Genomic DNA, 12433 nt, shown 5'->3' on the forward strand with positions numbered 1-12433 from the left:
AGACTGTCTACAATGCCTGGTCTGCAGTAGGATTTCTCTTCAGACCAGAGCAGGGTGAAACAAGCATCACTAGCTGGTGGGAGCTCGTGTACCTGGCACTTGGGAATGTGCACCTGCAGTGCTTTGCCTAGAGTGCCTTAGCTATCCACTGCTGGCATAATCAAAGGAGGTAAATCATTGAAAAATGTGCTGCTGGGGTTGTGGCCATACTTGGGAACTTACCCATGACTAGAATTTCATTAAAATCCATGTTTGGTGTTTTCTTCCCAATGTCTTTTTGTTCCCACTGAAGAGGATTTCTCCCACAGAGAGCTACTGATCAGCTTTCAGCATGTGCTGTAGCAATGGTTTATGGATACTCCCAGTTTTGTTTGTTAGGTCACCTCAGCACCTTTTTGTTTCAGAGGGTTGAGCTCACTCAGCTGAGTGGGAATGTCTTTTGTGCACATTTGTCTCTTGTTATACTGGATTATATTGCCATCATTTTAAGATTAATCTCAACAATTCACTCCAATTAAAAAAAAGGAGTTTCCACACAAGGCAGTTTTACCAACTAAAGGAAGTTGGTTCATTTCCTTCGGGTTTTTATTCAAGACCTTAGAAATTCTCCGCCAAATCTTAGTGCCAATCAAGGCAATGTAACATTTCCATAAAAATCAGCATAATGACAATTTAATTCTTTGTCAAGGTTCCAATGCTTCCTGAGTCAAAAGCAAAAAATAAGACTAACTATATTCATGGATAGAAAATAGAAAATGGCAAATCAACTGAACAAACATTCATTCATCCATCCAGTTCATCCATGATACCTACCATACAACATTCTTTTTCTAAAACTATTTAGCAAAGAAGGAAGGATTCAGGATGTCTTCTAACTGCAGAACCAGATGTGAAATATCATCATCTTACATTCATAATCAATTTATATTAAAGTCTTTTTAAAATCAATTTTTAATTTTTCTTGCTTAGTTAGGAATGTGTTTCTGATTCTGCTGTTTCTCTAATGTGCAGATCATGAGCAACCGCCTGTTCAATAAAACCTTCAGGGAATTTGAGAAAAAAAAATTAAAATTTAGAGTTCTTACATTCATTTAGGGTCCTTTTCCACTGACTTGATGTTACACATTTACTTTTAAGATTTTAGAGTTGTCTTTGCCTTCTGTCTTCTGCCTTATGGGATAACCAGAAAAATATTGTTCAGCTCTGCCAAAGTGGTTCCTTGTGCTGAGAGGTGAATAAACAAGGAGGCAGGGAATCTTTCACTACAGCAGGTTGATTAGAGCTCCACCCAATCAATATGGTCATGAACACTTCCAGGGATGGGGCATCGACAGCTTTTGTGGACAACCTGTTTGAGTGCCTCACAACCCTCACAGAAAAGAATCTCTTCTAATATCTAATCTAGATCAACCCTCCTACATTTTAAGGCCATCGAGTTGACATCACGTTGCTCAGGAATTTACCTGTCAGTACAATGAGCTATTAATCACACTGCTGATTCAAAGGCCCTGTGTGCCACAGAGTCTTGGATTGTCTCCAGCAGCGGCCACAAGTGCACGGTGAGGTCAGAGTAAGAAAGAGTGTGTGCTAGTTCCTCCTCCGTATTCTCCCAGCCTTCACCTTTTTTGGGGGGCCTTCCTGAACAAGAATTGGTTTGGATTATCAGTAATCTCAGTGGGTCTCTCTTCCAAATGCTCAACTAATCTCCTCTAGAGAGCAAGGCTCTTTTGAGCAGAAAAGTCCTTTGGCAAAGATTTTCACAGGTCTGCTGCTGTCTGTATAAAGAAGCTGATTCTTCTGACAGTTCATTGCTGTCCAACTTCCTCTTGCAACTCATTGCTCCAATGACCTCATTTCTGCTCTGCATTGCCTTTTCTTAGTCTCAACCACTCCTTGTGGTCAATGTACTCAATAACTTTGATCATCCTCGCAGTTTTTCTCTGGGTGTTTTCCATTTCTTATTGGCTTTTTTTTTTTTTTTGAGGTGAAGGGACCAGAGCTGCAGACAGCACACAGTGTTCATTTTGTGGGCAAATACATATTTATGCAAGGTTATAATTGTATTTTCCACTTTGTTCTCTATTACTCTACTAACAATGCCTATCATTTGATATGTCTGTCTCTTTTTTTTTTTTTTTTAACCAGGTCAGAGAAGTTTTACTGCAAGTCTTCATTCTAATCTCAAAGTCTTACTTTGAATAGTAATGGCCAACAAAATGGTTGGCTCCTTACCTTAGGAATGGGCCACACAGTTGCACTGAAAATGATTCAGGGCAACAAAATGAATAAAGCAATTTTACAGAGGAATACTTCCACTCACAAGAAAGTCAGGCTGAGTCAGAAGTGGAGGAATGGCTGAGGTATAGTTCAAAATCTATTGCTAGAAGGTATCTGTCATTTCTAATACATGGCGAGTCGTATACAATTTTAAATGTAACTGAGAAATTATCTTAGCAAGATAAAAATATGTCATAAAATACTTTCTCAAATGAGAAACTTCTTTGGCCCGGTGCTGCTTTGATTATTTCAGTCTTACACATTTTCCAGAATCATCACATTCTTTGCAACAAAGGGACCCCTCATGACCTGGATCTTTACAGTGATGCTTGCTGGTTTTATCTTGAAAAGTTTAATTTGCTTCTAGCAGAAGTCAGACCCTTTTCTCTGAAAGACACAAAATGAGAAGATAGTCACAATTAACTCCTTCACTGTCTCCTGCTTCCTCATAGGTCATATGTATCTAAGCCATGAAGGGGGATGATGGCATAAGACAAATGGCTTAAGTTCACATTTCAGACTTGTTTCTTTCTTCCCTGATAGACTGTTTTATTGCAGAGGTGCTCATCAACACTTACTGAAAAAGAAAATCAATAATCTAGCATCAAAGATGCAAAGCTGAAGGTTATCTACTCAGTTGTGAAATCAGGTAGATCTTTTCATTTCTTCATATTACTGCAGTGCCATGTATGCACTAAAAATGTGAAGTGCTCAACTTCTACTTCTGTAACAGTACAAACTGAAGATACTGCATAAAGAGATATGCAAAGAGAGTTGATTCCATAGTAAGAATTATTTTTATAAATAATCTTTAAATCTTATTCTATTTTCCTTTAGTATGGCAGTAAGACTATGAAGTCCTGAAGTTCTGTCTTGTAGAGACAAACCTACTTTAAAGATTTATCTCAGAGAAAAAAAGCCTCTGAAGCCTATTTTACTTTAAAATGTGGTAGAAAATTTGGTTTTCTTGGTAAGTACTTTGGGATACACGTTCAGCTAGCTCTGCGGAGAGTTAGCAGTGCAAGTCCCATTAGAGCTAATGCTACTACTAATTCCCTGCACATCATACTGAATATTTACATTTTTGTTTAGTATTTAGATAAGCCATGATAATATTTCTTTCTCCCTGCTGCAGTTTTCTGTAATACTAAAAGGGAAAACATGAACATGTAATAAAGGCCATTTTAAATTAAATATCTTAAGTTCTATTTAAAAGATAGTATAATTACAGTTTGAGTTAAACACTAAATTGTGACTAAAATGGTTTTATTTCATATCTCGGAAATAGTAGATTGGATTAAAGTTCTGTGGGCACTGTGAATGTAGATTATTTCTTTGTGTGCAAAAGCTCTGAATTTCAGAGAAGCTTAAGGGGGGCCTTAGTTTAGGGGTGGTGGGGCTAAGCTTAGCTGGGGTGGTACAGAGAGAGAGTTAAATAAGCAGTTTTATATTTGGTGGCAAATACTGCCCACAGAATGGACTTGGATGATTTATGAATGGTTGTCTTCCACATCACTGCAGGCAAGTAAAACACAGAGAAAACAAAAGAACTCTAGTTGTTGTGTGGCTGTGTTGGCAATATTGCACATTGATTGCAGTTTGAGGAACATGATTGGATCTTGTTTTCAGTCTATCTGACTGCTTCCTGCTGATGGTCACTCTGAGCTGGACAGCAGTCCCAAAGTGAACAGCATGGAGGTGATCAATGCAAAATAGCTTTTATGAGCCCCAAGCTTCAAAATAAACCAAGACAACACTTCTGTTGAGCCAAGTGCTAGTTGTCTTTCTTTTGCAGGTATTTTCTTGGGTTTCTTAGTTGGTCCCCTCAATTGTAATTTTTAATGTGACTCTGATTACCTTAGGATTTTATTGAGAGTTTTACTGCTGCACTGCTATACATATTTCTGACCTGTCCAGTCTCTTGCTATGTCTACAACAGAACTATGGCCCCACAGAAATAGTTGTCATCATTTTCCCAAGCAATACACCAAAAATTTGGAGGGAGAGAGGATCCAGTACCTCAGGGGATCGTCATTATTATTCTTCTTGATTTCTCTTGTGACAAATAATCAGGTTGTCTTCACTGCTCCCCTTCACTCCTCAGCATCAGTCCTTGGAAGCAAATGGGAAATCTGCCAACAACTTCACTTTTAGTATTGGAAAATTTAGAGGTAAGGCCAGGGCAAACTTGATGTGGAGGATGTCTAGGTATGGGGGCTGCAAGAAGCAGGCCAGAAGTGATGCAGTTCTTGGATGAGAGAAAAAGACACCTGATCTGCATGGCAAAAGGACTACAGTGAAGGTGGGAATGAGTTCAGATTCAATTTGTTGTCTGGGAAATCTAGAAGACATATGGGAGGAAAGTAGTTCAAGAACCAAGATAGAGTGGGCATTAAAATTTTGCACTGGTGTGTTTTTAACCTAAGGCTGTGTGGGTTAAACTTCCGGTTTGGGACTCTGACTCAGGGCTTTGTCAAATTAGAGTCTGGCTCTCCTAAAGATGGTTCTTAGCTCTTTAGTGAATCAGATGAAAATTTGCCGGGAATTTGAAAGTGCCTTGTGATTCTCAGGACTGTTTCAGAGCTGATCACTAAAGAAATTTCCTGGGACTAGTTGTGTTCAGGTTAATGGACTCACAGCAGAACTTGATGTTCAGATGCAGTAAACAAGATTCCTGTAGACTGTTTTAGGCTCCAATTACTCTGTAAGATTTATGTTAACACATACATTTCTGCCATTTGAAGAGTACCTTTGAAATACATTTCAGGAGAACAAGTTAGTCTTTCATGAACTTCCTCACTGTAGCCCTGTGTCCTCTATGACTTTCTTTCCAGGACTGCAAGCATGGAGCATGAAAAGCTGTCCCACCAGTTGATGCTCTCCATGCAACACCCAGCTCTCTACCAGTGGTGGCTCCTAGGAAAAAGGCTGCGTGCAGATACAAGTGGAGGAGCAGTGAAGCAACTTGTGTTTCCTGTGGAAGTCTGTCTTCACAGGTAGCTCTGCAAAGAAAGAACATAAGTGGGATGGTAGTTTGGCTCTGCATCCTTTGGATAAGGAAGGAGGTTTTCAGGGAGCAGTAGGATGAGCTTGCTGATTGGAATGCTGGGATCTGCCATCTTCCAGCCCACACCCTACATGTGTTTCTTGTTATTAATAGCCTTGTTCTTTACGTAGCCACCCTCAGAGTACTCTGCCACTAGTCTTTTCTCTCTGTCCTTGTTCCTTCTCCAGCTCTGTTACCCTATGGATGACTCATCCCAAAAGCTTTTCCTTCTTTTCCGCTATCCCAATGCCCCGGGTCTATGCTGCACTACAGCAGACCTGGAAGCACTACAGCAGTGCTAAAAGCATTTGTAAAAATACATAACAAGCATAGTACTGTAAGTTCAGGAAGAAGTGTCAAAGATACAATTTCATCACCACTCTTAGCAGGGTAGAGTCTTCAGTAGTTTTGTTCTATCCACTCATTGTTGAAGCAACTTCCAAAGACCAGGCAAGCTGCAAGATACAGTAACATTTCAGAAGAAAATGGTATGAAAAGTTAAAATTTTATTGTCAAATGTTAGATTGATGTAATCATAGAAATGTATTTATTTAATCCATTTGTTCTATTCTTTTGTGCGTTTGTATGTTAAAGAACAAACTGGAAACAATAGAAATTCAAACTATATAAAACTGTTTGATTCTTTAACAATATATAATTTAATTAGCATGAGGCATGAAGAGTGCAGATGTTATGCTTTAAAACTCATTTTTTCAATTTAAATTTTCCATGTAATGGTCACATTTTATCACAGCAAGTAGGAATCTTGCAATTAATTTCAGTCACTAGTATTTGACTCATTTAAGAAGCAAAAATGTCCTATTTCAGTGTTGACATATTGGAACTCAAACAAAATCTCTTATGATTATACAGCATAGATGTGTACTTTGGAATTTAGGTTGGGTTGGGTATTTTTTTTTGCTTTCACTGCAGGTGGGCTCTGTAGTTTTTGTAGCGTTTCTTCTCTAGATTGATGTCAGGTCTCTCAGCAACCCTTCAATAGACATTTTCTGCTAAGGCAGAGTGTTATTTGTCACTAAGTGCATGTGGATACAAACTGAATCATCAAATCAGGACTTAAAAAAGCAAGAGAAAGAGAGAAACAAAATAAAGATGGTTATTCTGTACAAGACAACACTGGGACCTTTACAAAATAGGGAAATGGTAATTCCTAGAAGAGGAGTTGGATATTCGTGGAGAGAAGCAGATTAGCTGCTGTTACAGATAGTGCCAAACTGAAAGCTCTTGTAGTTTTTCACTGCCTGCTACTTCATTTAATCATTAGCAGCAATGAGGAGTGACAGTAAAGGCACATACAGGAAAATCAATGTGATAATGTGTATATATGTATTGCACGGCATCCGTGAATACACCAGAGGTTATCCACCATCTACTGCTACACTTCTGTCTTATGAGAGAAAATGGAAACAGACTCTGAATGAAAAGAACAGTGGGAATCAATCAATTTCCTGCCAATGTGCAGACATCTCTATTGAGATGCTCTCAATCTTTAGCAAAATTACAATATGTTGTCCAAGATCTGTGTTTGGCAGAGATGGCTGATGAGCCCTCAGGTAGTGTGCTGATTTTTGATATCAATTCTTTTTTTTTTTCTCTGACATAGACATTGTTGCTATGGTCTGTGACCCAGCTCCATCTTAGCTACCCTGAAGGTTTTGAGAGACTGGGCAGTTGTTGGAAACATTGACTGAAAGGTGACTAGAAAGAAGGGGAATTTCATCACCTAATACTGAAATTTCCCTGACACGCCTTGAGTGTAGATTTTTTACTGCAGACTTCCGGGCTACAAACCTAAATAGCACAGCTCAAACGTTCAGCTCAGAGGGGGAGTTTTGATGACAAACTGAGTGTGCAAGGTGGGGGAGAAATATAGAGCCCAAAGATGATCAGCCAGATAAAAGCAAGAGGCTGAGGCCAATGGGAGTACCAAGGGAAAGAAGAAAAGAGTGAAACCAGATTTCTGGACGTAAATCTGATTGTATTGTAATCCCCATCATCCCAAGCTATAAGGTAATACACTTGGAGCATTTTTTGGGTTAAAAAAATGCTCAGATTTTTTTAAAAATTGGATTTTTGGAAGAAGCAGATGCTTAGAAAAGAGAGGCCAAGTGAGGGGTACAGCTGTGGTGCAGCAGGACAGGTGCAGGACCTCAGGGCTGTGCCACCTGAATTCCAGCAGCAGAGCAGGGTTCACCTTCAGCCTTTACTTCGATGAAGGCATTGGTGGGGCTTTCCCTTTTCCTTGTTTGTCCTGAAACATGGAAAAGATTTCTTCTTTAAAACCTCCACTTTTCCATTGTATTTGGTTGAGCCCACCCAGTGGGGTCTGAGGGACAAATCATAGCAAAGATTTGTTTGCCTAGAAAACCTAGCTAGAAGGGTCATTAAATAATATTATAGATATCCATAGTACAGGTGGCTGAAGTAGAACAATTTGAAGAGAAAAAGATGTTCTTGGGCTTAAACAAGATGGATTCCTGTGGTGAAAAAGCATATTTTCATGTAATTTTGGACTATGTCATAATGCCTATATAGGAATGGGGAGAAAAAAGTTTCTTCAGGCACAGAAGATTCTTCTTCACTCTTATTTCCTAACTTCTAAATGCTTGACTACAGCTACATAACTTTTTTAACAATTTTTTTTCTGAGTGTGTGAAATACATGTATAGAGTACAGCAACTGTTCAAGTGTGAATTTATTTTTAAATAGAATTGACTCCTTGTATTAGTATAGGTGCTATGGAAGTAGAAACATTTCTATATTATCACCATCTATCTTTTGAAAAAGAGATATATATTTTTACCTTGGCAATTCTGGTAGCAAGGTGGAGGCAGTTTTACAATACTCTGAATATATTTAATGTGTGCAGTTCATTTTTGTACCTAATGAATAACTGTGTGCCCAAGTGGGTGGATAGAAAATAAGAAGCCTTTGGATTAGATAGAGAAGGTGAAACATGTTACGTTTATTCATGTAACGTAGATATTTCAGTACATTTGATAAAGTCACCGTTAAATACCATTTTTAATGCATGTGATGGCAATCAGTTTCCTTTGAAAACAGTGATTCCGGGGGAAAGAAATGTCTGTACCTTTCCAACATGAATACAAGTGTTTCATTTAATTAAAGCAGAAATCACGTAATTCTGCAGTCAGATTTCTCCTGTGGCCCCTGCGGCGCTGCGGGAAGCGCTGGAACAGAAGCTGGCACAGGCTGGAAGGACTCCCAGCAGAGTGGCACTCCCTGCCAGGGTGGTGCTCGGCCTCTCCTGCGCCCACTGGGGTCCTGCACCTTTGCTCTGCCTTGCAGCCATGAAGGACAGGCTGCCAAAGGCTTTGCTCACACACTTTTGGTGATTAACAGTGAAATGGTGACTAGGAACAAAGAGGCAAATTAAGCAGCACGTTATCAACAGAGTGCTGTGGAAATGGTCCAACAGTCTGCACCAGGGAGGCTTCAGGCACAGAACAGAAGGAGACCTGCAGAAATGTCTGGGTTTGCCCATGGGAGTCTTCTGCCCCATTCCCGTGCAAAAGGATGGACAGTCCAAAGCACCCTTCAGTCCTGCTGGCTGGGAGGTCTCAGCTCAGTACAGGCAGCTGCTGTCCCTGTTGCCCAACTAACCAACTGCTACAGCTAAGCAGCCAACCAGCTGGAGTTTGGGGAATAAGATGCTCCCTAGATACTCAAAAGTCATCTTTTGGGAGGACTACAGAGCTTTACTTCCTCCAAGCAGCCCCACTCCTGACCTAGTCTGATGAAATTCTCTGTGTCCTTTAGCTCTCCCTTGGTACAACCAGCAAAAACAGCTCCTTTATCTGTAAGGGACATTATGTGTTGGTATAGGAAAAGTAAGCATCCCTTGAGAATCACCTGTGCTGGCTTCTGTTCCATTATTTTCTCTAGTCCTTCCTTTGGCAACAAAAAGGGGTCCTTCATTCATCAGGAATGTTTTAGGTTGATGTAGATTATCTGGAGGAGAAAGAAACATCACATAAAACAATCAGGGTGGCATTGATTAAGCTGTGCTTTTTTTTTTTTTTCACCTGTGTGATTTTGATATAAAATATGAAACATAATTCCAGCAAACCACTTCAAAAAGACCCTGTGGCCTCAGAGTTTACAGTCTTTCTGTGTGCTGTGCCTTTTAGAGCAATTTCATCCAGCCTTTGTATCAGCTTCCACTGAATGTCTTCGAAATATTAAAATCATTTTATTCAGCATTATTTGATTGCTGCATATCAATACAGAAAACAGTGCATTGCAATATTCTCGTCCTTTGTGCAAAAAAAAAGCAGCATTATTAATGAGAAAGGAAAAAAGGAAGTATGACAATAAATTCAAGAGGCTGTTCATTTAAACAGCTTCTAAATTAAACATTTGCACTTTGTGAATAAATCTACATCCTGATGCCTGATATCTGGAGCAAATCTTGACACACCTTGGCTATCTTCATGTTTGGGAGGCAGATTCAGTTTTAAGGGTAAATCTGCACCTTCCACACGTTTGGCTCTCAGTACTCTCTTCTAAACACAATTACATCATAAATTCTGCACTCAGTAGTTCATGTTTTGGGCATGAATGAATCCTGGGAAGGAGACACAGCAGAGAGAAAACAGATATGCTGTTTCTTGGCTTCCAGGTCCCATGTGAGCTATTAATTACAAAGCAACCTTAAGAAAGAACGCCGAAATCCACGTAGAGCCCCCTTGCCCAAATAAACTTTCTTCAGAATACACGTGCACCATTAAAATTCAGAAATAATTTCAACATATTGAAATATTAATTTTAAATGCATTGCCCTAGGATAGTATAACAGAGGGTTAGGCATGGAAATGGGGGAAGAAGTACCACAGGGAAAAGTTCATGACAGAGATGGATTGCTCTTCTGAGGACTTGCCCATTTTCCTGGTGGTTTGAAAGACACTCTCTCCCATGGAATAGATGCCTTGGCCATAGCAAGGGCTGCTGCCCAAGCTCAATATACCCATAATCTATGCAAAACAGCTAAATCCCAGCCTCAGAGGGTACCAGCAATTTTTAATCAGAGCTAGATTTAGTGTTTTCAAGTCTTCAGATCATTTCCCTTTTATCTCAGACAAGGCTGTGGTCAAGCCATTGTGTGGAAAACATTACATAAGGTTTAGGGAGGGACTGGTAAACTGATGTTTGTAGAGGAATGATTCTAAATTTTGAGATGTGCATGTGAGAAGGAGAAAGAAACTCTTTAGATCATCCTTGCTTCCCCTGACTGGTAACCAACTATGACCACCTTGAAACCCGGTGGTTAGTTCATTTATGTTTTCAAAGTTGCTTCTGGAAAAAGAAAAGAGAGACATAAATTTGATTTTGAAATGACATATCCCCAAAGTCGATGGTATTTTGTGTGCCCGTCGCTGAAAATGCAGTGCTTGAAATAAATTGCAAGTGTGATGCATATCAGGGTAAACCTCAGAATTTTCCCAGATATTCTGAAAAGTCTGGAAAAAGAGATGGGTGCCTGGGGCCTTGCTTAGGCATCTGTTTGCCATATGTTTTCACTAAGGAAATGAAATAAAATGTCAGAAAATCTGCAAGAGGTAAAATGTAGGAGGCAACAAACTAAAAATAGCAAGGCTTACATGGAGACTGGACAGCTGGGTCTTCATGGGCTCAGAATGGAGTACAGCGAATGCAGTTTGTACCAAGTGCTTCTGAAGCACAGTGGCGCTGCTCCTCACAGAAGCCATAGCTGATCCATGGACCTCCTGAACAGGGAGGAAGACTAGATTGATTGCCACAGTTGGATACAGGATAGATTAGAACAGCAAGTTAAAAAGTTACACGTGTCTGAGGCGCAGGCGTCAGACATAAAGGGAAACTTGTCGTGACACAGGGTGCAGGTTATCGCGACATCACCCCAGGGGAGAGAAATGTCACTGTGTGCTAACGGGTACAGACCCCTAGCAGTGAAATAAAGCAAAATGTTGAGGGCTCAACAAGATGGGAAACCACTGGAAAGACAAAGGAGCACAGGGAAAAATTGCTGAAGAGAACCTTATGGGAACAAAATAAGAGAAAACTTGGAGCAACAAGTGGGAAACAGGACAGAAACACAAATATGTACAGTAAAGTGCATAACTGTACACAAAGCCCATTAAACCTATTCAAAGCTAATATACCTGTGTCCTTCAGAAAACAGGCAATCCATAGTATTTTATTGCTATTGTGGCTATCAATGTTATTCCTCAACTCCAGATTTGGAGCTGGTGAAACTCTGGAATAGCTCTGTCAAAACTAATAGAGACAGCAGCTTGCACTAGAGGAAAATGGGGTCTTGTCTGTTTGCACAGAATTTTGTCAAGGTGGTGTGTGATGAGATTGCTCTGCTGTTTCCTAAAAATAGAGCAACTGGCTGTGTCAGTGATGCAGTGTCAGCATGGGTGTTACTAGGACTGGAGGGACCATTTAGCCTTTTTGTTTGTTATTCACAAATCATACACAAACTGATCTTCATTCCTCAGGATAGATTTATTTTTCAAAGACCTCACCTGAAGATTTAGAAGGAAAAAATTGTCAATGCTTGTGAGTTGTTTACTGTGACTAGTTGCTGCTTGTGGTGCATAATTTGTCACTTCAATTGCATTGCAGTTTTTATGCTCCATGATGGGACACATGAATTATTATGCAAATTTAATCAGTGGAAACTGTAGGAATGACAAAATAATTCACTAATAAATTAATAGGAACCAATTCCTGAGTTACAGCCTTTTAGTTCCATATAATGTGATGTTTAAAATCCATGGATAAATGATGTAAAGTACAGGCATGTGAATATACTGTATGAAGACAGTTGTCATTGTCAGCTGTGAAAAACAAAGTTGTGGAAGAATAAAACAAGGAAGGTTTGTTTTAAAAAACCTGCATTCCATGTAATCATATTGATTATTGTTAAATGCACCTGAAGTGTTGAATTCTATGTTGTGGGCTTCTAAATGAAACTTCTCATTACTTGTCCAGGTTCAGCATCTGAGTAATACATTTGTATTTTCCTGTATTATCTCTCTGCTATTTTAAAATATTTGGAATACACTGGCAAGTCAGAGGTCT

Source organism: Melospiza georgiana, chromosome 1 (assembly GCF_028018845.1).
Source record: "Melospiza georgiana isolate bMelGeo1 chromosome 1, bMelGeo1.pri, whole genome shotgun sequence".
In the NCBI taxonomy this organism is placed as follows: Eukaryota; Metazoa; Chordata; class Aves; order Passeriformes; family Passerellidae; genus Melospiza; species Melospiza georgiana.